Here is a 21082-nt window from a genome sequence, read left to right on the forward strand (position 1 = left end):
GAACCATTCCTTTAAGGAGCATGTGCCCATAACACTGGCTTATCTGGGGATGGTGACCTGGAATTGTGATGACGCGATTGTGGCTCAACCAACAGCATTCGATGCGAGTACTGGAGACAGTGGATATGAATCTATGGTTTTGCAGGCTGCCGCAGTGACGACACCAGAGGTGGATTATGCCCTACTGCCCCATCTGAAAAAACAGGGGGCCAAGCGCCCAGAGCATCAGACGACGTGCTATCCAGGAAGTATATTTTAAAGCAATCTCGTTTATTTTTTAGGGTGTAAGAAGTAGCCGTAGTTAAAACTGTGCATATTTGTTTTGTTTCCAGCCTTTAACCGATAAAGTGCACAGCATTTGGACAACCAGGATGCAGCAGAGATCATCAATATTTACTGCGCTAGCTGTTCAAATTAAATTGAAAACTCAGGGGCTTCTGTAAATGTCCTGTCTAAGGCCTGTGTTTCGCTAATAGAAACTGATAGTATAAAAAATGATTTGGTTATAGCGGGTGTGACTTGGATCGGTATCATGGCTATCGAAGGTTTTACGGCCGTAGTTGTGAAAACATGTTTAAAACAGCACTTTCACAGATGCTGCTCAGGGCACAAGATTGACGACCCCCGACAGGATGCTCACGAATGTTTGGAAAAAGCTTACACAGATAATTTGCTACGTAAAATATGTCACATGCTGAGCTCTAAGCGTAGAAATGATGCACTTGATGCAGGCGCTAACGCAGCTAAGGGCTGGGTATGGGATGGAGCGATGTGTATCTAAAACATTGTGGGCGATACAAACAGCAAATAACCCCCTTTTGAAAATGAAGCAATTTAGACGGGGGTTCCCCATTGTGCATTAGAAGCATTATCGAGAAAACAGTTTGTAAATGGGGGGATAAAGTATTCCAAAGACAGTATGGTAGAGCAATGTGCATGGTACCCCGTAAACTGACCTATGAGGCCTGGGACTGTAGATGTCTTCATATGTATTTGCGCTCATTTGCAGGAAATAAAACATCTGCATCTCCTGAAAAGTGATACGTTTAATGTGAAACCAGCCGTTGGATATGTACAGCGGTTATTTCTGGATCTACTTAAAGAGCGGCTGACTACTATGTATCCAAGGCTGCTGTGTTATCTGGAAGCACCAACAACGATATACAGAAGGAAATGTAACAATCTTGTATGCATTACAAACATATGCGTCAACAGCAATCACCCACTAATGGACAACTGCTGGCAAAAGCATCACAATGGAGGTCACAGCAATTTAGGGTCGCCAGTCGGGTTGTCATTGCGGGTGAATGTGGCCAACCTGCAACAAAGATTTTGATGTGTTAAAGGCCACTGGTTGTTTGACAGGGAACTTTAGGAATTTATGTCGAACACTTCTCTATTATGTATATCTGCTTATCAACGCAGTGAGAGTCAGGCTGTGTATGAAGTAATTGATGATACATCAAAATCTGTATCCAAGAAGATCGTTGAGCAACACGTGATAACTCAAGTTATTTAATGTGAATAAAAACACATGTTTTAAATATGAATACAGATCTGCTGTTTTATAAAACCTGTGAACCCATAGGGGGCCCTTTAAGACGAGGTAACAGTATCTGAGATATATGGGGATGCAGCGCTTACTCATACATCAATAATTAGACCGACTCAGTAAGTTGGTAAAATCAAAGCTGTTTTTAATAACAAGTCTTTAAAACAGGGAGTACAATGGACATCAACGGACGCCGCACAGCTCGCTCAACAATGTCTCGAAAACATATCATAAAAAACATTGCTTTATACAAAGAATTCATCATACGTGACATCATGCTACGTGGAAAAATAAGAAAATCTAATAGGGGTTGTGGGTGGTCTATGGGATACAGGGTCGTGATTGGGTCTCTAAGATCAGGTGGACAAGTAAACCCACCCCAACTGCAAGTCATCTTCTGTGTCAGATTAATACACAACGTACTATTGGCTTCTCAAACTATAGGGCTCTTTGCTACGTTGCCCTCTGTAGTTGACTGACACACGTGTACCCTTCTGAAATATTCCACTCGCTAGCAGCACACAAGCTGGTACCCCAGTGATAGGGGGTTGGTCTGGTCATGCCTCCCCACCCAATTAGCCCAACATCCATCATCACTCCTGCGGTCTGCCATTCAATTAAATCTGTTTGAACTCGGCCTTGCAGAGGCTCACTGTGCCTGAGAACAAAAGGGAGTGAAGGCATGGCCTTATCTTCTGGTCTCGGTGTAGCTCGCCCCAAAGTCTATTTTCATTTGACCATGTGACTAGGGACCACATTTCTGAGCTCCTTCGTCGAATTTAATACTATTAAATGAAGAAATCCTGGCACTTCAAGTGGTTTTCCATTACACCTCAAACGGGAGCTCAGCTTACTTCTCATGTTCATGTATTTTCTTGAGTAGATAACTAGCCTCTTGGCAGTCCGACTCTTGACACTGCGCCAGGCAAGCTTTCTCGAATCTTCCTTCACCGTCAGCTATTCTTATTCTCTTGCACCACACTTCCAGCCCTTCCATTCACAGGGTCCAAGTTTGCTAAAATACATTGTGGAACATCCAGATTCTATACATTCCTATATATATACATTAGTGCATCACCTGCAATCTATTCACTACGTAGCCAGCATTATGATTACTTTGTCTAATTGCGTTACTGTGTCTGTACATTTGTAAAATTACTTTGCATTTTCTTCAGTGCTTCTCCCAACCTGCAATCTTCATTTCGCTCCTGAAATGTTGCTTAATTCAATACTTCGTTATCAGATTCTATAAGCTCTACATTCTTTCTTCATTGGCATCTCTTCTGGGTGCATCACTTCTGCTTTATCTGACATCACCAGTCCTCTCTTTCATTCATCTTCACACTGCCTCCGGAATTTCCTTCAGAAGACTGTCATTTCTCTGTGGATACATACAGGGTTTTCTTAATGGATACCTTGTTTCAAGGACTTTTTCGTGATGTGGGCACCATTATTGGCTTTGTACATGTCGTAATTTCCGGTTGCCAAAATATAGGCAGAATGGGGCGGAACTTCCAGTAGAGGTACTTGTCTCCTCCTATACACCTGGTTGTGTCTTTTTTATGTTTAACGGGTACGGAGGGCAAACACGCCCTGTATACAAATAGTAGAAATATATGATGACATAAAGATGTCAGGAGTTTATAACAAAGCCTGTGAAAAAAAAGTCAACATTTGAAAGGAACAGAATTCTATAGCAAGCTTAACACCAGTCTGTCTAAAAGTTGATGTCCCCAAGCACAACATGGCTGATGGTACTTAATTAACAAGTGATGTGTGTTATTGTACATATATTAAATAGGACCACGTAATAAAGAACAAGACCGGTTTCATGAATTGTAAAAATATTTTATTTATTAAAAAGATATACTTAATACAGAAAGGAAAAATACATGTGTAAAAACATTTACTGTGATCGAGAAAAAAAACATGTTGCTGCAAATATCCTAAATCTCAGACACTCCTTTGTGAATTGTAGAAATATTTTATTTATAAAAAAGACAAACTTAATACACAAAGGAAAAATACATGTGTAAAAACATTTTAATGTAGTAGGAAAAATAAACATGCAGATGCAAATAGTCAAAAGCCCGGACACGCAGCTTGAAGGGTTGCGTTACAAATCCAACTACAGAAGGGCTGTGAAAAAGTGAGGGGCTGGTAGAGGTTCTTGTTAAAATATTTAATAGCCATAGGGGTGGTTCAACCCATCTCGTACCAGTGTTCATTTATCAAACACAACCCTGAGCGTCTTTTGTAGAGTGACAGTGTTAATTTCCCACTGTTTGTTATCGCGCACTATACACGGATGTGTAATGATGATAGACTGTGGGGTGTCACACACATCTCCCTGTACAAAGGATTGCACTAGATCTTTTAAACTGTCAAAAAGGATCTGGGCCGTGTTGTTAACATTTAACTTTCTACCTTTTACTTTCATGTTGACCGTTCCTAGGGATGTGTGATAGGCGTATGTTTTGGGCCCCACAGATATGAACTCAACAATGTATTCTTCAGGAGCTAGCTCAGAAGTCAGATCTCCCAGATAGTTGCCGGTGGCCGGGTTGATAGCCCTGGTGCGGCTGACAAAAATAATGTTATTGATATAGTGATACAGAACGTGTGCTTGTAATTGCTCCATTACAGAAAACAGTTTTAAGCGGGCGTGAGCGGTTGTGAACGCTACTATAAATATATTTGTGTTGTTGGGTATTCTACGGCGTAGTGCCAACATAGACAAGCAGTTTCATCATCTATGAACACGTAGTTGCTCACGTGATAAGAAATATGAAATAGATAGGCGTGAAGCATATTCGGGTTCTGTAATGATGGTTGTTTTGGGAAAATTAACTATTTGCGCAAATTTACCCCACAACGAATTAAGGCATCATTTTGCCAACAGCCGACGAGCGGGGTTCTCCTCAATGTGCTCAATGCACAAGCGTATGCCCCAGTGTTTATAATAATCATCAAGGTAGGCCTGTTTAGCGGCATCGTCCACACACTCGGCAGGAAAGCCAGAGACTTCTTGTTTCTGCTGGAGGAACATGGAAACATATTCACAGAAGGGCTTGCGGGTAACTGTTTTAAAATGCCATATTTCATCTACGCTCCCCAGGCAATATCCCTGATTCAGAGCCACCTGTATCTCAATCGTACACCAAGGCCTGCCTCCTTATCCGTGTGTTCAGAACAGGCCTGTTTTGTCTCGACCCATGTGCGGCAAAACAGAAACATTAGTTTACCGTCACATCTATAGGGTAACGGGTATGTAGCGGCCCCGGGGTGGATAGACTTTGCATCTGATTAGACCAAAATATTGGTCTGTGTCGCCAAAATTGTTACAGATGATCTCAGGGTGTCCCACAGGGTAGGGCCTGTCATTATTTATAGATGGGTATAGAATGGTAAAATCTATTGAGCTCACCCTCTAAGACTCTGTGGTGTAGTTTTGAAGCATATGTGCAGCCACCGTAAAGCGCATCTCAGGGTTTAGGGTTTCTGGTAGATTAATTTCTTTAAGAAAACGGAACACAGCAGGATTGTTTTGTACCAGTGTGTGCCATTCATGTCCCCAGATAGTGATGACGCGAACACCCAGATTGGCTAGAAATGTTTGTTTCAACAGAGTGTGTTTACGGGGTAGCAATCGGGACAGCCGTGATAAAAGCAGCCGTTAAGTTCATAGGCTGTTTCCACTCCTTGAACCACTGCATAACCGTCTAACCAATACTGGCTGTAGCGTTTTTCACCAACACCAGTTAGGGTTTGCTGTATAGAGATGTTCTCTGATTTTGAGATGTATAAGAGCCATTGAATAGCCGTCATGGAATAACATTTTTACCGGGCGTGATACGAATCATGGTGCAACAGCACGATTGTTTTGGGTTTTATATATGGTTATCTGTAGATCTGCATACAACAACTAGCCAGCGTGATATTTTGAAAAGGGTCTTTGTATGACACCTGTCCTCCAACCTTTATAGGTGTTTCACGACGAGTCATTTGAATGATGCCTTCCCTAAACAAATTACAAGCTTGTCTTAAAATGTTCACAACTTCTTGACAGTAGTGCCTTAACTCTCGGCGAAAGTCAAACATGCCGTATTTGTTCACCTTGTACAAGGCCATAAACTGGTCTTTCTCGCTAGGCATCATGTATTGAACCCCACATTGATCCGGGGCTGGGAACGGGCCTATTTCGTTTTAGTTAGTGCCTGTGTTGAAAAGATGCAGAAAGAAACCCGTTGGACCGGGAAAGCTAAAAGCTTTTGGAAGCTTGCTGAGTTTCATGGGCAAAAAGTTCAGCGTATCTGTAGAGGCACCAGAAAGATGTGCATTAGCTTAGCCCCTTGGGGGGATACGTTTTATTTAAATTTTTTCCCGAACTAGCTGTCTCAACACAAAGTATGAATCAGATCCTTTGGAATTATGGGCTAGAAAGGTATACCCCGTGAATCTGTTTGTTACAAAGGTGCTTATAAAGGTAGCAACACAGGCGTCCTCTGTAAATTCCCAATAACTATCCCTGTTAGATATCTGGCATAGATATAATTCAGTTGGTGTATTATATATTCTTGGCGGGCCTCCATGTCGTATATAATGTAGTTCTCAATTTAATTTTGCGGTCTTCTGCCCATCATGTAGCACAGGTGTTAAGCCGTGTTGACAATGGAAACTTTGCACATGCTACAAATCATCCCGACACAGTTGTGACTCTCGGGAAGACATTTTGGCACGCTGGACAATCAATGCCCGGCTCGCATATGACCGCCACCAATTCCGCTTTTTGAATGTGTGTGTCTAGACAGGCTTCGGACCTCGCGAAGTTGTGACTCTGAGGGCATTTTGCAGGTTTTTCCGTGAACGTTTGACATTCTTCTCCTACACACAAGTGACAGTGGTATTGGCAACTGTGTCAATGTTTGTTTTTGGAAATGTGATGACACTGCCGACAGAGGTGTTTAGACCCCTGAAAACCTTTTAGATTTAACACACCGTAGAAATGGTTGTCATGGTGTAAAACATAGAAAGTGTTTTGGCTGTTTCAGCCATTAGCGGGAAATACGACACACACCGTTGTTAAAATAGAGTATCTTGATGAGTCTATTAAAATAATTGCAAAGAGATTCAGTTTTCCAAAACCTACCGGCCTGTCTGTTGGAAGTCTCAACTCTGTGTGGACTTGCAGAGCTTTCACACATATGGCAGCGTCTGTTTTGGTTTGCAGTTCAATTAAACCTATGAGACTAGACGCCAGACAGAGATTTAGGGGTCCATGATCAAAATTTAGTAGCTATCTGAATTTTTGTATTTTATGATGTGACATTGCAGACTTTTACTCAGAGGCTTATAAGCACCGCTGGAACAGGGCCTGACAACCAGTGCCACAATTATTAGCATCGCAAAACACAAAATCTCAGTCTTACTCTGCAAAAGTCTTCTTAAATTTTCCAGAAACTGAAAAACGCAAAATTTATCACGATGTGAGCGCCTTGTAAACAAGGGTCTGTCTAAACCATCAGCCTCCATTGTTATTTGCATAAAATCATTGGACCCAACAGTTTCCAATATTTGTTGGACTAAGGTTTCCACAGCATCCGTCATGACTGCTATCCTATGCCCCAAGGAATGTTCCACGGCCAAAAATGTTTTATAACTTCTCTGATACGTTCACACCCTTTCCAAATAAACAGTTGAATCCGGTGTCTGGGGGGCTGATATCTGCGGTGTGCTAGCTCGATCGAGTCTTTATATAACCAGTCATGCCTTTTTTAAGATTTTAAATAGGCGACGTCTCTGAGCTTGAGATCTAGCCCATTTTAAGTTTTGTCTCCTGTTTTTAGAGCACTGTCGAAACAGATATCCGCCTCAGCTTTGAACAATTAGCCCATCTGTAACAATGGGTTTGCTAGAGGTTGTGATTTTAATTTTATTCGATCCCCCGGAGCACCGGGCACTATCGACGTGTTCTTGAGTGGTTTGAGGGGGTTCACTAGTTGCTAGTCATAACCTTTCTGGGCTCCTTTGGTATGTTTAATATTTGGGATATTTCTGGAGCAGGCATGACAGAGATGCGTACATACTAGGCCCCACAAATGTTTGTGGATAAGTGACTAGACAGGCGGTTAGTGCATTGTGTGCAAGACCCGGTGCAGTGCCTAGCGCTGTAGCCAGGTGCACTTCTGTAAATGTTTCACAAGGCATATCATAGACCCCTTCTACAACTAATGGGGTGTGTTCAACAACCGTGGCATTGGTTAGTGTAATATTGACAGGCAAACCCATACCTGTCCCACAAGACGGCGTCGCTAAGGTGTTAGTATCACCACCCAGGTGCTCTAGTAGCGTCAAAACAACCCCTTCTGCATTTTCAAAAGCGCTCTGAACCATAGATTATACGAGCTGCTTCATTTTACAATAGGGTGTTAAACTTTTGACATGCTCAATAATGTTTTATAATTCTTTTTAAAGTGGCCTTTTTTTCTTGTTCTTTTGAATAACGTCTACACGCTCAAACGTAACTGTATCTGAAAGATGAATTACACCGTGATCACCTTCATTTGGCATGTCCGTATCACTATCCACAATTATAGTGGTCTCATCGTGAGGTGTTTAAAATCCCCATTTCCCCACAATAAGTACTTCTGCTACCCCTTCCTTTCCAAATGGGGTGTATGCATGTGTACAAGGAAACAATAATAGTGAGAATGTTGCCGACTGCTGGAGTGGTAATTTTATTTGTACCTGAAATGGCGTTCTGACTCTGCTGCAGCAGCACACAGTCCTTGTTGTATTGGTGTTAGTATATGATGTTGATGAAACCTCAGAGGCCACAATGCCTTGTGGTTGAATACTCTGCAGCGGCGCATTTGAAATATTAACATCTGCATTGTAGACCTTTTCATCATTGTGCACACCAACCCCTTGATCATCATCCGAAATATCAATAACAGCCCCATCGTTATTCACACAACCCTCCTGAACACCATCAGGAGTTTCACCCCCAATCCTGTGCACACGCCCCTCTTGAGCACCATCAAAGATACTAGAAACACCCCCTTCCTGATCATCACTAGAAATAATATTAGCAAGACTAATATTGTGTCCGCCACCCTCCCTGAACAGCAGAAGAAACAACATTGAAGCCACGTTCATTGTACGCTAAGCCTTCCTAAACATCAGCAGAAACATTATCAGGGCCAACACTGTATTCACGTCCATCCCAGTATACACAGGCATCTTGGCTATCAAGGGGAGATGTATTAATAGCCCCAATATTTTGACTCACCTCAAGAGATATACGGTTGTTAGTAAACTCTGGATTGCTGAGCATATCGAATATTCGCACTTCCAACTCAGCTACCATTCCATCCAGAATAGCGGCTGTAGCCCCATCCTGCATAGGGGCCATATTTCCCACATTCACCAACAACCCCATGTCTTTATGCAAAAATCTTTGAACCATTGGCAGATCCTCAGGTGAAAGCCCTGAAAGTGAGATCTCAGTGGGTCCTACTTCTGCATTACATTGCCCATCTAAATTCTGAACGCTGTCCAGACTGATAATGTTTTTTCCGTCTTTACCAACATATACATTCTACAGAGCATATTCAAATACATTTTTCTCGTTGTTGGCCAGCACAATCATATTGATGGTGTCAACCCCCAACTGTGCAGCCATGTTTGTACTACCCTCACCACTGGCATTATTATTCTTTAGTCGCCGTTTAACCCCCTGTTTTATCCCATACGGATCATTCTCAACATTTTGCATTGCATTTTGCAGCTTGAAACATTCCAAATTTACACCATCAACCCCTCGACCCAGCTTCAGACCGGCACTGTCCTGTGAATGTACACTTTTAAAGGAGACTTGCAGCCCAGAGCCATTGAGAGATCTGTCTGAAATTGTGTGAACAGCCACTCCTGCACAGAGACGGGCTGTTTGAATATTTAAATGGCCGGTAATATCCATCAGAGCCCTCGAGCGCCCAATCACTGAGGGAATAAATCCATAGAGTTTAAAACCGGACCATTTCCTATTTTGCTCGAGCCGGTAGAACATAGTGGGATTACCTGTGTGCCTCGACACCCTGTTATAGAATCATTTGCCAGCCCATTTCCAAGTTGCTCAGACACCCGATTCAATGCTGGAACAGTACAATAGTCATAAACAACCTTCAGGGCCTTACTGCCTTTATCGCTCAATGGCCCACCAGACACTCCAGCCGGCATTGTAAAAACTCCAGAACCAACATAGCCCGTTGATGTATTCACCAAAGAACTCTGTGGCATATGCCCCCCAGATCCATTGGGTTTTACCGCTGTAGCAGCACTGTTGGACCACCAATCATTCTAAAGCCATTAATCCTTACAAAACAGGCCCCATCGCAGCACATCCAGTAGAGACAAGCAAACCCACACCTGTGTTCTCAAAACATTCTGAATTTGCAGATCCACACAATGCACCCGCCCCTTGGAGACTTTTTGATCACTCCTTAGGCCCCTGGACATTCCGGCCGGCGTTACAAAAACTCCAGATCCAAGCGGTCCGGTGATGATTTCACAAAAGACATTTGTAGCCGAGGGGCCCCCAAAACCACCCGCCCTTGCTGCTGTAACAAAAACTTTAGACCATGTCCTGGATTGTTAAAACATCCAAGGTTTGTTGATCCGCAAACAGCAGGCTGCCCCATTCCAACATCCCCAAGTTGTCCACTGCCGCAGGTTGTTTCTCCAGAAGCACCCTGTTGCAACATCCAATTGTCAAGAGCCATTTCTGTAAAAAACATAGTCAGCATCAACATATTGAACCCACATAGCAACCAATATATATTCACTGACAAAAAATGTTGTTATGGTTAAGTTGCACTAGTAGAAACCTATACAATTCAATGGAAAAAATGTTGTTACAGGGACGTTATGGTTACAGGTAAAACCGAAAAACCTCAGAAATTCGCCAGTTATGGTAAACTAAGCAACCATAACTCGCACCACCACTGTGCACTGCTAAGACTAACACCCATAACATCAAAGATGACATCACAAATGTGATGGTTAAGTTGCACTAGTAGAAACCTATACAATTCAATGGAAAAAAGTTGTTACAGGGACGTTATGGTTACAGGTAAAACCGAAAAACCTCAGAAATTCGCCAGTTATGGTAAACTAAGCAACCATAACTCGCACCACCACTGTGCACTGCTAAGACTAACACCCATAACATCAAAGATGACATCACAAATGTCATTGATGACATGACATGTCTAGCTCTCTCTTTTTTTGGTCACTGGCATATGTAGGGCAGGTGGTTTTATTCACTGACAGTCAGGAAGCAAACATTCAAAAGGTACAATGTTTGTAGACCTTACCCTTCTCATGCTTTCCTAAGGGGTCAGTCACAGCATATGATACATATACATAAGGGAAGAAGCAGGCCTGGAACACAGCAATCATTTGTGGACATGAAGATAACCAGTTAGGTTATGAACACTTTCTGGTAATACTGCAGCTTATTTGTCTACTTTACTTTCCCTGTATATGGGTTTATTTGTGCGCGGTGTGGTCTCTTTGTTTTGTGTGTAGTAGTACAAGTATGTAGTAATTGAGGTGTTATTAGCTACTTATTACAGGTTTCACAGTACGCAAAACTCTGACACTAAAGCATTCATTATTTTACTATCCAACATGGCAAACATTTGATTATTGCACCTCTATTGTGCATGCTGCAGACAATGACTACGTTTCTGCATGACTTGTTTCCTATACTGGAAAAAACTCTGGACTGCAATAGTGTTTATAGCAATTTATTGTGTAATGAATTATGTATCTCATGAGAGTTCTACCAATGACCTCTGATAGTTTCCTGCCAACATTATATTGACAATCCCTTGTGGAGGCTCTTCATGAAAATGTAAATGTACATGTGATGTCATCACTGACATTTGTGATGTCATCTTTGATGTTATGAGTGTTAGTCTTAGAAGTGCACAGTGTTGGCGCGAGTTATGGTTGCTTAGCTTACCTTAACTGGCGAATTTCGGAGGTTTTTCGGTTTTTCCTGTAACCATAATGTCCCTGTAACAATGTTTTTCCGTTGAATTTGATAGGTTTTTACTAGTGCAACTTAACCATAACGTCCCTTTAACAACGTTTTTTGTCAGTGAATTTCATTGGTTTTTAGCAGAATACCCTTAGTGTGTAAAAAAGAGCTGTGCAACATAGTGCAACTCTGGCACCATGTTAATGCGGACAGCAGCCGCAGACTATGGGTCTGTTTGCAGAGATCATGTGGCATCCAACCGGCTGAGTAAGGCAGGTGCTCTGTTACATAGTGGTACCAATCAACAAACGCAAATAACATAGACAAACAGCACCATGAGCAAAGAAATTGTCAGGGAAAATAGAGTAGATTTGCAAATTGTGCACTTATGAAGCAAACAGGACAAAGGCATAGGGAGTACACCATAACCAAATGCATCAACAACAGAAGGGACGTCTTCCCCAACCAATCTTGCCGCACTGCTACTTTAAAGGGGAATTAAGAACGAACTGCCAGAGTAAATACTGGAAAATGCAAAGACCTCAACGTCAGTACAATCTAGTATGGACACGAAACTTTGTAAAATAAGGGCACTGGTGCTGCAGTATGCAATAGTATGGAAGCATGTGTCTTGGTGTAATGCAGCAATGGCAAGCACCTTACAGTGGCAGGAAGGAAATTTCCCTCATGACGCAAGTACTTTCTATTGTAACCCCATTGGTATGCACAGTGCTGTGAACCGTAAAATATGTAATATATATTGCTGCATGTACATCAAACAAATTTGCTTTTTGGTAAGAAACATATTGGAAAGGAAAGCAAGGCAGTACAAGCGGCAACCCTTCCACAACAGCTTACGGGCATAGGAAAGGAAAGAAACTCTGTGCACAGGGAAATGGACAGCGTGGAAGTGAAAGTGGAGAAATTGGTGAACAATTGTGCTGCTTTAAAGGTTGCGTACAAAGATATCATTTGGACAAAATAACACAGCACTGGCACACCTGCATGTGTACTCCTTCCCCATGTCGGAGCCCCCCTTTCTCTCAAAAATTGTTTCATGGGAGACGTTACGGTAATACATCAAAGTCTTCCTCCCCTCACAACCAAATTGTGAAAATCCCCATTTCCCCACAATACATACTTCTGCTACCCCTTCCTTTCTAAATGGGATGTATGCATGTGTACAAGGAAAAAATAATAATGAGAATGTTGCTGACTGTTTGAGTGGTAATTTTATTTGTACCTGAAATGGGGTTCTGACTCTGCTGCAGCGGCACACAGTCCTTGTTGCAATGACCGCAAGTAAGAAAAAGGTAGGTGTCCTACGTACACTGCAGCTATCCGGCCTATCTGCAATAACAATGGAGGTATCCGCACGCCGCCAGCCTGCTCTGACGTCCGCATGTTGTCCACCACCAATCAATGCGTGTATGCCCGGACGTTTATGCGTAGTGCAAGTACACGCATGTGTGTCTGTTCCTTTGTGACCTGCGGATATCGCCACTGTGCAGCATATCCGAAGGAACGTTAATTAGGTTGTGGCATCCACCCAAGTCCTACATGTATCTATGCAGATAAACATCCCACCTGATGTACCTTATAAATACCCAGCATCTCCCTAAATTGTTGCCGCACGTGTGGCGCCGTTTTTGTCAGTAGAGAAAAGGCAACAGTGTGCATAGCACATCCATGCACGTGCGCACAATGTATTCTGCCCAAAACACGTACAGCCGTCCCAAAGGAGAACAGTGGCGACGTAACCATGCGACTGCACACATGCTGCACGTGAGCCCTTATTTCGCGGACAGGAGCCAGACCGTCGAACAGCAGGAAAGTGCAGGGTTGAGCTAATTACGGAGTGTTTTTCAGAAAGTACACGCTTACAGACACATCACAATGTGCCATTGCACATGTATGTATGGTTTGGAACAATGTAGGCCTGCTTTCTGGATGAAAGATGTCCACAGCAACCCTGCAAAAGGGCACACCCCAGAGGTGCTGAGCAATCAGTTTGCAGCTTTGCTGAACAAAGTAGTAGGACACATAGGTTTGTCCTGTGTCCTGTAAGAAAGGCTGAACCAAATATCCTTTGCTACATGCGTCTGCAACTAATCGCAACCATGTTAGTCTGGCTAAGTACGCATAGTAATGGACAAAATTATGAATGGATCTTGCTATGCCAGACAGAAACGCAGTTTCGATATTCCCCATTGTCCCAATTGCATGGGTAGCTGGCGGCAAAGGGGACTAAGCGCACGTGCGTTTCCCCAACGACGACGAGGGCCGTGTCCCAATAAAGCTGAAACATTTCTTCTTCCCTTTCCAGTTTCTTTTTTGCAGCATGCCGTCATTGCGTACTGTTAAAAAGTTTAACACGCTTCCACCAATGACATTGAAGAGCTCCCCATGTAACAGTATCAGTTCTGTACAACAATCCTCTGCGTACACACCCCGCCCAGAAACGTTATTGCGCAATCCCTGTGGCTCCACAGTCCCATTTCAATTGCCGCCATCCTGAAAATCCCCAGATGTGGCTTTCGTGTTGCGTGCGAGCATGGGGACACAACATGCAACCAGGGTGGGGAAGTTTGTTAAAAGTGGCGGCTCTTAAAAGAGCAATTTTTTAAAAACATTTTTGTAGACGCTGGAGGAACACCTTTTTTCAATTTTTGTTTGATTTTGTGTTTTCTTGTGTCGGACATTGTTACAGTAAACTCTTCACTGCATCTTGTAGATGGGCAAACAAAACAGCATTACCAATGGGGGACAAAGAAATGCCATCTGGTTGGAAAAATTCTGCATTTTCACAACTAATGAGGTCATTGTTGCAGAATAACATCCCAGCAGCGGACAAAAAAGTATTCATGCTTCTCTTGATGAGACACCTTCCTGCGTCTGGCTCGTAACAACATCCATGAGCAGTGGCCCACACTCTTCGTGGTGTTATCGATGCTAACAGCACCTTAGCAGTGGGAAAAAGCCTCTTCACTAGCTTTAGCAACCTCTTTAGTCAACGGAACAAGCCTAAAGAAGACATATAACCCATATACATACCGCCGTAGTGAATAACGATAACATCGCCTCTGCCGAAAGTGGGCAGGTCTTTGCAAAAGTGCATCCATGTCGGCGAAACTGTGCTCGTAGACACCGTTCCACAATGCGACCACTCCTTCCAACCCAAAATTGCCATCAAAGTTTCTTTCCAGGGCATACTTGTGCAGATCGAGTAGAAAGGTATCACCTATAGGCAACACAATGGGTTTCGCCTTGTCAGCCAGCCTCACTACGCCGCAGATTATAATGTACAGTAGTTTGAACGCCCCTTCCTGTGAACCACACCCACAGTACCTGATTGGATAATCCCGAAAGTCCCATATGCATTGGACAGCAACGTAAAAGCGCAGATTGTGGCAAGTGCGGTGCCCAAAGTACCGCAAGGGCCGTACCCCAGTAAAGCAGTAGCAGTCCTTCTTCCATTTCCACTACCTTTTGTCCAGCAGCACCTCATTGGGTACACGTAAATGGGCACACACCATTTCACCAATGCCATCCAAGTTGTTACCATCTAACACTGTCTTTGCTGCACAACACTTCTTAGGTACCGTTAGAAAATCAGCCTGCTATTGTACTATCACTTGCCAGCACGCCACCTACAAATTTCAGTAATAGATTGCAAAATGTATGCATCCACATTCATCAACTTCCACACCCACTACCACAAATTTAAGGTACCAAAACCTTTTCTGCACTACGCGTATTACGGTGTTATAAGTGCCTCTGCGCACGGTATCTGACACTGAGCGGCCATTACGTTCTTTAAAAGTACACTGTTTTTTTCCCCATCCCCTACCATGAAGTGGCACGTTAGTGATATGTGCTTGCAATGTAATCATTGATCCATATCATACAGTGTAATATCGACACAGGAACTCCCTGATTTCCTTCCGACAATGCTACAAAATGCAGCATTGAATGTATCATTCTCTGCACAGCTGTACATCTGTGTAGCAGGCTCTTTTTAAATCTGCCCCCTCCTACTCTCCGCCCTCTGCAACGCATCCAGAAGAGGAGTGCTCGACTTGGGATGGTATCTCTCCTGCACTGAAATGTCGCCACTAGCTCCCAGTGGCTGCAAGGAATAAAGTGAGAAGACTCTGCATTATACAGAAGGCCTTGTGGCCCCTGGGACCACAATACCTTAAAATCTAACTCCTTCTATATCTGCATGTACAAGCTCTTCCCTCATCCGTCTCCAACTCCCTCAGGATCACGCCCTTCTGCAAAAAACCAGTTGTTGGTAGATGTGCTTTTTCGCCTGGGGCCTCCATCTGCAACAGGCTGTCTGCCTCCCTCACACTTGAGGGGAATCATCGTCGGTTCCAGAAGCACCTCAAAGTCTTTCTATTTGCGACTGCTGTTTCTGTTCATCTGCCCGGCTAACTGCATGACGTAAACTTAATCTGCACTACTTATCTGATGACTCTGTGATGTTGGACCCATGTCACCTCCCCCTGCCAGGCGAACCCCTACACTGGCTTTCTAGCAATTCTCGCACTTGAGGACTGTTTCCTGTATGCCTAACAATGCATCCACCACCTCGTGTGTACACTTATCCGTGCACTTGGCACAATTGGCCTGTATGTTTACTTATCGTCATTTGTTCTTCTTCCCATGTACTGTACCTTTCCCTCCCTCCACCCATGCACTTGGGAAGTCACACCTGTCCTACTAGGTTCTTTGTCTCTGTCTCCCCTCTGTTTGCCCTCCTTTGCCTCCTTTGCCTCATTGTGCTTTGCTAGACATGTGTGTAGGCGCATTACGAATGCAATAGCATACAATCGCACATCATATGATATCATACACACAATGCATGCACAACAGTAGGATGCCTGCAACTTACTGTGTAAACTCCAAAGTTGTTTTTGTTTTCCGCACTACCTCGGTTACTGCACACTTTTCAAAAAATATTGGGCACAAGCAGCACACCTTGCATTTTACTAACTGCATAGAAATACATACAGTTGATTCATACACCTAAGGTGCCTGTTCCTTACATTGCTCACTTCCACCATAGCCTTCTACACTTTTTTGTGCAAATAGACCTTCTGGCACGCTGTTTGTGTATAGGGTTGGTGGGTCAGGTGTGTACTCAGTGTCTTTCTCTCCACAGTTTCCTTTCCATGTCTCCCATCCAGAAAATGGCTGGATGTGGCACGTGGAAGCATGAAATTACAGCGTAAACCGCTGAGTGTTCGTGGTAGGGAGGGAGGGGACTTGGGGGGTTATTTGGGGGGGTAAATAAAAAACAGGATAAGGAGTTGGGTCTGTAGTACTGCCTCAGAAAAGAAAAGGTTTTTTTGGGGTTTTTTTTGTCCTGTTTTTGTTATGTACATGCTTGCTTACACATTTTTTTGTTTTTTAATTCTTTCGATGTGTTTCTGTTCCCTTCTCCTCCTCACATTTGTACGGACTGAACGTCAATGCTTCTATTACAGTTCTACAGGATTGTATTCAATGCTGCATACAGAGTGGCAAACAAAACAGCATTGCCAATGGAGGTCAAACAAATTCCATTTCCTTGGACCCACTGCAAATCTTGCTCCTTAATGCTGTCATAGCCGGTGCTGAACATCCCAGCACTGCACATAAAGGCACACATGCTTCTGTTTATAAAACACCTCCTGATCTCTGGATGTGGGCAAATTCCACCCTAATGTGCAACACGTGCAATTACCTACACCATGTGCTCGGGAACGCATAGCACCTCACTTTGGTTGTTCCACCAAGTGTAAAATGCTCTCTACACCCATTATTCAAAGGTCACCATCCTCGGAGAGAAACAGAGGCAACTCTACATGGCTGCAGTATGGTGTGCTGGCTGTTGTCAAGGGATAGGCTCTTGGTTGCAGGTTGGCCATTTACCCAATACTGTAGGCCTTACCTACACCCAGCACAACATAATAGCCTCATAAAATGGAACATTTCTCACATACAACAGTCCACAAATGTAACATATGATGGGTGGTGCAAAGGGCAACTCATGGCAACCTCAAATAGCACCATGTGGCTCCCTAATGTCCAAGGTGGTGGTATAATGGGCACCATATGGTACTGGATGCATACCATGTCACTTGTGCTGTTCAACCACGTCTTCAAGTTCCTGCACAACCATTTTGTCAATGTCACCACCATCGTAGACATGCATACTTAAAAGTGCATGTCTGCGTTATGGTGGCATGCTATGGAGCAGGCCTATCCTCTTCGGTAACTGGCATACGGGCTATGGGCTTTTGTCATACACCCAACAGCGTAGCCCTTGGCCACACCCAGCTCAACATAACAGATGCAGGTGAACAAGTGGCCAGGTACATGCAGGTCACCCCTAGTCACTTCTAAGCATCCTCTACTTCACCACTTCTCCCACAGGACAAACCGGCAAAGTCATTGCTCCATCAGGTCCAGGCATATACTACACAGTGTAAGAATTGCAACCAATCCCCACAGCCATAAAAGCAACATTTTAGCACATGCAACACACGGTACTGCAGTGTACATTGCAAGTTTCATGTGTTCTCCCCTTCTGCCATTGCTCTACCATCACTGCACACCCTAGTACAACCTATGTTTTACTTCTCATGTCATATGTAATGCAGGCCCCATCTGCAAATGTGCCTGCCAACTTTCACCCTGGCCACATCTTTACATACATGACTCGATTACATTGCGTTGCCTGTGCAGAACGGTATGTGAGTGGCTGTGTTCATTGTTCATATTGCAACTTTCTGATGCTGATAACTTCATTTCATGGCGCAATGTGGTAAAACACTTCCTCAAGCAAGGGTCTTATAAGGGCCTATCCTTAGCAAATGCACATGGTCACATGTGGCTCCCTATTGTGCAACAGGGGCAATGATGTACACCATATGGTAATGTACGCATAGCAGCTCACTTCTGCTGTTCCACCAAGTGCACAATGTCCTCCGCAACCATTGTGTGCTACTCACCAACTCCAAATGCATGCACAATAACAACTGCATTGCAGCATTATATTGTGGAGGCTTCGTGATTGCAAGTGGGTAGTGGCGCCAAAAACAGCAATATGTTTCTGCATTACGGTAAGTGGAACACGTGTCCTTGCCTCCCTGCTTTATGGTGCAGAGGTTGGGTGGAAGTGCTGGTGCGTATGTTGCCTTTGTGATTTCTGGCACATGCCTATTTGGTCACTTGCATGGCTCTGTTATATTGTGGTGAGTGTGGCCAAGCCCTACACTGTTGGGTGCATGGCCGAAGGCCGTAGGCCATGCACCCAAACAGCCTATCCCTTCATCACAGCTACCACAACATAATGCAGCAATGCAGTTGTCACTCTGCATGCATTTGAAGTTAGTGAGTAGTACACAATAGTTGCAGAGGACATTGTGCACTTGGTAGAACAGCAGAAGTGAGCTGAAATGCGTACATTAGCATATGGTGTTCATCATTGCCCCTGTTGCACAATAAGGAGCCACATGTCACCATTTGCGTTTGCTATGGTTAGGCCCTTATAAGACCCTTGCTTGAGAAAGTGTTTGAACACATCATGCCATGAAAGGAAGTCATCAGCATCAGAAAGTTGCAATATGGCCAATGTACACAGCCACTCACATACCGTTCAGCACAGGCAACACAACGTCATGGAGCCATGCATGTGGGGATTGGTTGCAATTCTTACACTGTATAGTACATGCCTGGACCTGATGGAGTGACGACTCCTCTAGTGTGTCCTTTGGGTGCAGTGGTGAAGTAGTGGATGCTTGGAAGTGGCTAGGGGTGACCTGCATGTACCTGGCCACTTGTTCACCTGCATGACTCTGTTATGTTCTGCTTGGTGTGGCCAAGGCCCACAATGTTGGGTGTATGGCAAAAGGCCGTAGGCCAGGCACCGAAGAGCCTAGGCCTGCACCATAGCACACCACCATAACGCAGACATCAGTTTTAAGTATGCATGTGTCCGATGGTGGTTACTTTAAAAAAAATGGTTCTGCAGGACCTTGTAGACGTGGTAGAACAGCACAAGTGACCTGATATGCATCCAGTATCATATGGTGTACATTATGCCACCACCTTGGACATTAGGGAGGCACATGGCGCTATTTGCGTTTGGCATGAGTTGCCCTTTGCACCACCCATCCTTTGTTACATTTGTGGGATGTGGCAAATATTCCCATTCATGAGGCCATTATGTTGTGCTGGGTGTGGGTAAGGCCTAGACTATTGGGTACATGGCAAAAGCCCATAGCCCGTAGGCCAGTTACCGAAGAGGCTAGGCCTGCTCCATAGCATGCCACCATAACGCAGACATGCACTTTTAAGTATGCATGTCTCCGATGGTGGTGACATTGACAAAATGGTTATGCAGGACCTTGAAGACGTGGTTGAACAGCACAAGTGACCTGGTATGCATCCAGTACCATATGGTGCCCATTATGCCACCACCTTGGACATTAGGGAGCCACATGGCGCTATTTGCGGTTGCCATGAGTTGCCCTTTGCACCACCCATCAAATGTTACATTTGTGGACTGTGGTATGTGAGAAATGTTCCATTTTATGAGGCTATTATGTTGTGCTGGGTGTAGGTAAGGCCTACAGTATTGGGTAAATGGCCAAGGGCCGTAGGCCTTTGGCCATGCACCCAAGAGCCTATCCCTTGACGACAGCCAGCACACCATAATGCAGCCATGCAGAGTTGCCTCTGCATCTCTGAGGATGGTGACCTTTGAATAATAGGTGCGAAGAGCATTTTACACTTGGTGGAACAACCAAAGTGAGATGCTATGCGTTCACGAGCACATGGTGTAGGTCATTGCACGTGTTGCACATAAGGGAACCATATCTTAGCATTTCCGTTTGCTATGGGATGGCCTTTACAAGACCCTTGCTTGAGGAAGTGCTTTAACATATTGCGCCATGAAAGGAAGTCATCAGCATCAGAAAGTTGCAATCTGGACAATGCACAGAGCCACTTACATACCGTTCAGCACAGCCAATGCAACGTCATGGAGCCACGCATGCAAAGATGTGGCCAGGGTGAAAGGTGGCAGGCGCAATTGCAGATGGGGAATGCATTACACATGACATGAGGAGTACAACGTGGGGTGCACTAGGGTGTGCTTTGTGTGGTGAGGCCCTAGCATCTTGGGTGCATGGCTGGAAGCCTTACACAAACAGCTATGTGGGTTGCTTGCAACTACTCCTCAGAATGTTGCATTTCGTGTGTGTTTTGTGAGTTGTGCATGCATTGTTGATTCCATGGGTGTGCTCATTGTTTGCAAAGGGTACATTTTCCAGTGCATGGCAGGAGCTTATGGAGTGAACAGTTCCGCAGTGTGTCCACTGAGTGCTGTGGTGAGAAAGTGTGTGTGTACCAGTGCATACGGTTCAACTGCATAGTGTATGTGCTTGAATAATGTGCATTGCGCAGATTACTAACTACTGTACTGCACT

General features: G+C 44.1%; 1 long non-coding RNA gene across 2 annotated transcripts in view; it reads left to right on the top strand.

The window, feature by feature from the left end:
• Positions 1-21082, top strand: part of LOC138510615 (uncharacterized) — a 431158-nt gene that overhangs the window by 96968 nt on the left and 313108 nt on the right. The window contains exon 3 of one of the 2 annotated variants that reach the window (XR_011280423.1): positions 1010-1516. The exons of the other annotated variant lie outside the window; for it this stretch is intronic. This is a non-coding gene — a long non-coding RNA (uncharacterized lncRNA). Of the gene's footprint in view, positions 1-1009; positions 1517-21082 lie in introns of those variants that run through there. 2 annotated transcript variants of the gene reach the window in all.

The sequence above is a fragment of the Ambystoma mexicanum genome, chromosome 6p (assembly GCF_040938575.1).
Source record: "Ambystoma mexicanum isolate Mex_15411 chromosome 6p, UKY_AmexF1_1, whole genome shotgun sequence".
Classification (NCBI taxonomy): Eukaryota; Metazoa; Chordata; class Amphibia; order Caudata; family Ambystomatidae; genus Ambystoma; species Ambystoma mexicanum.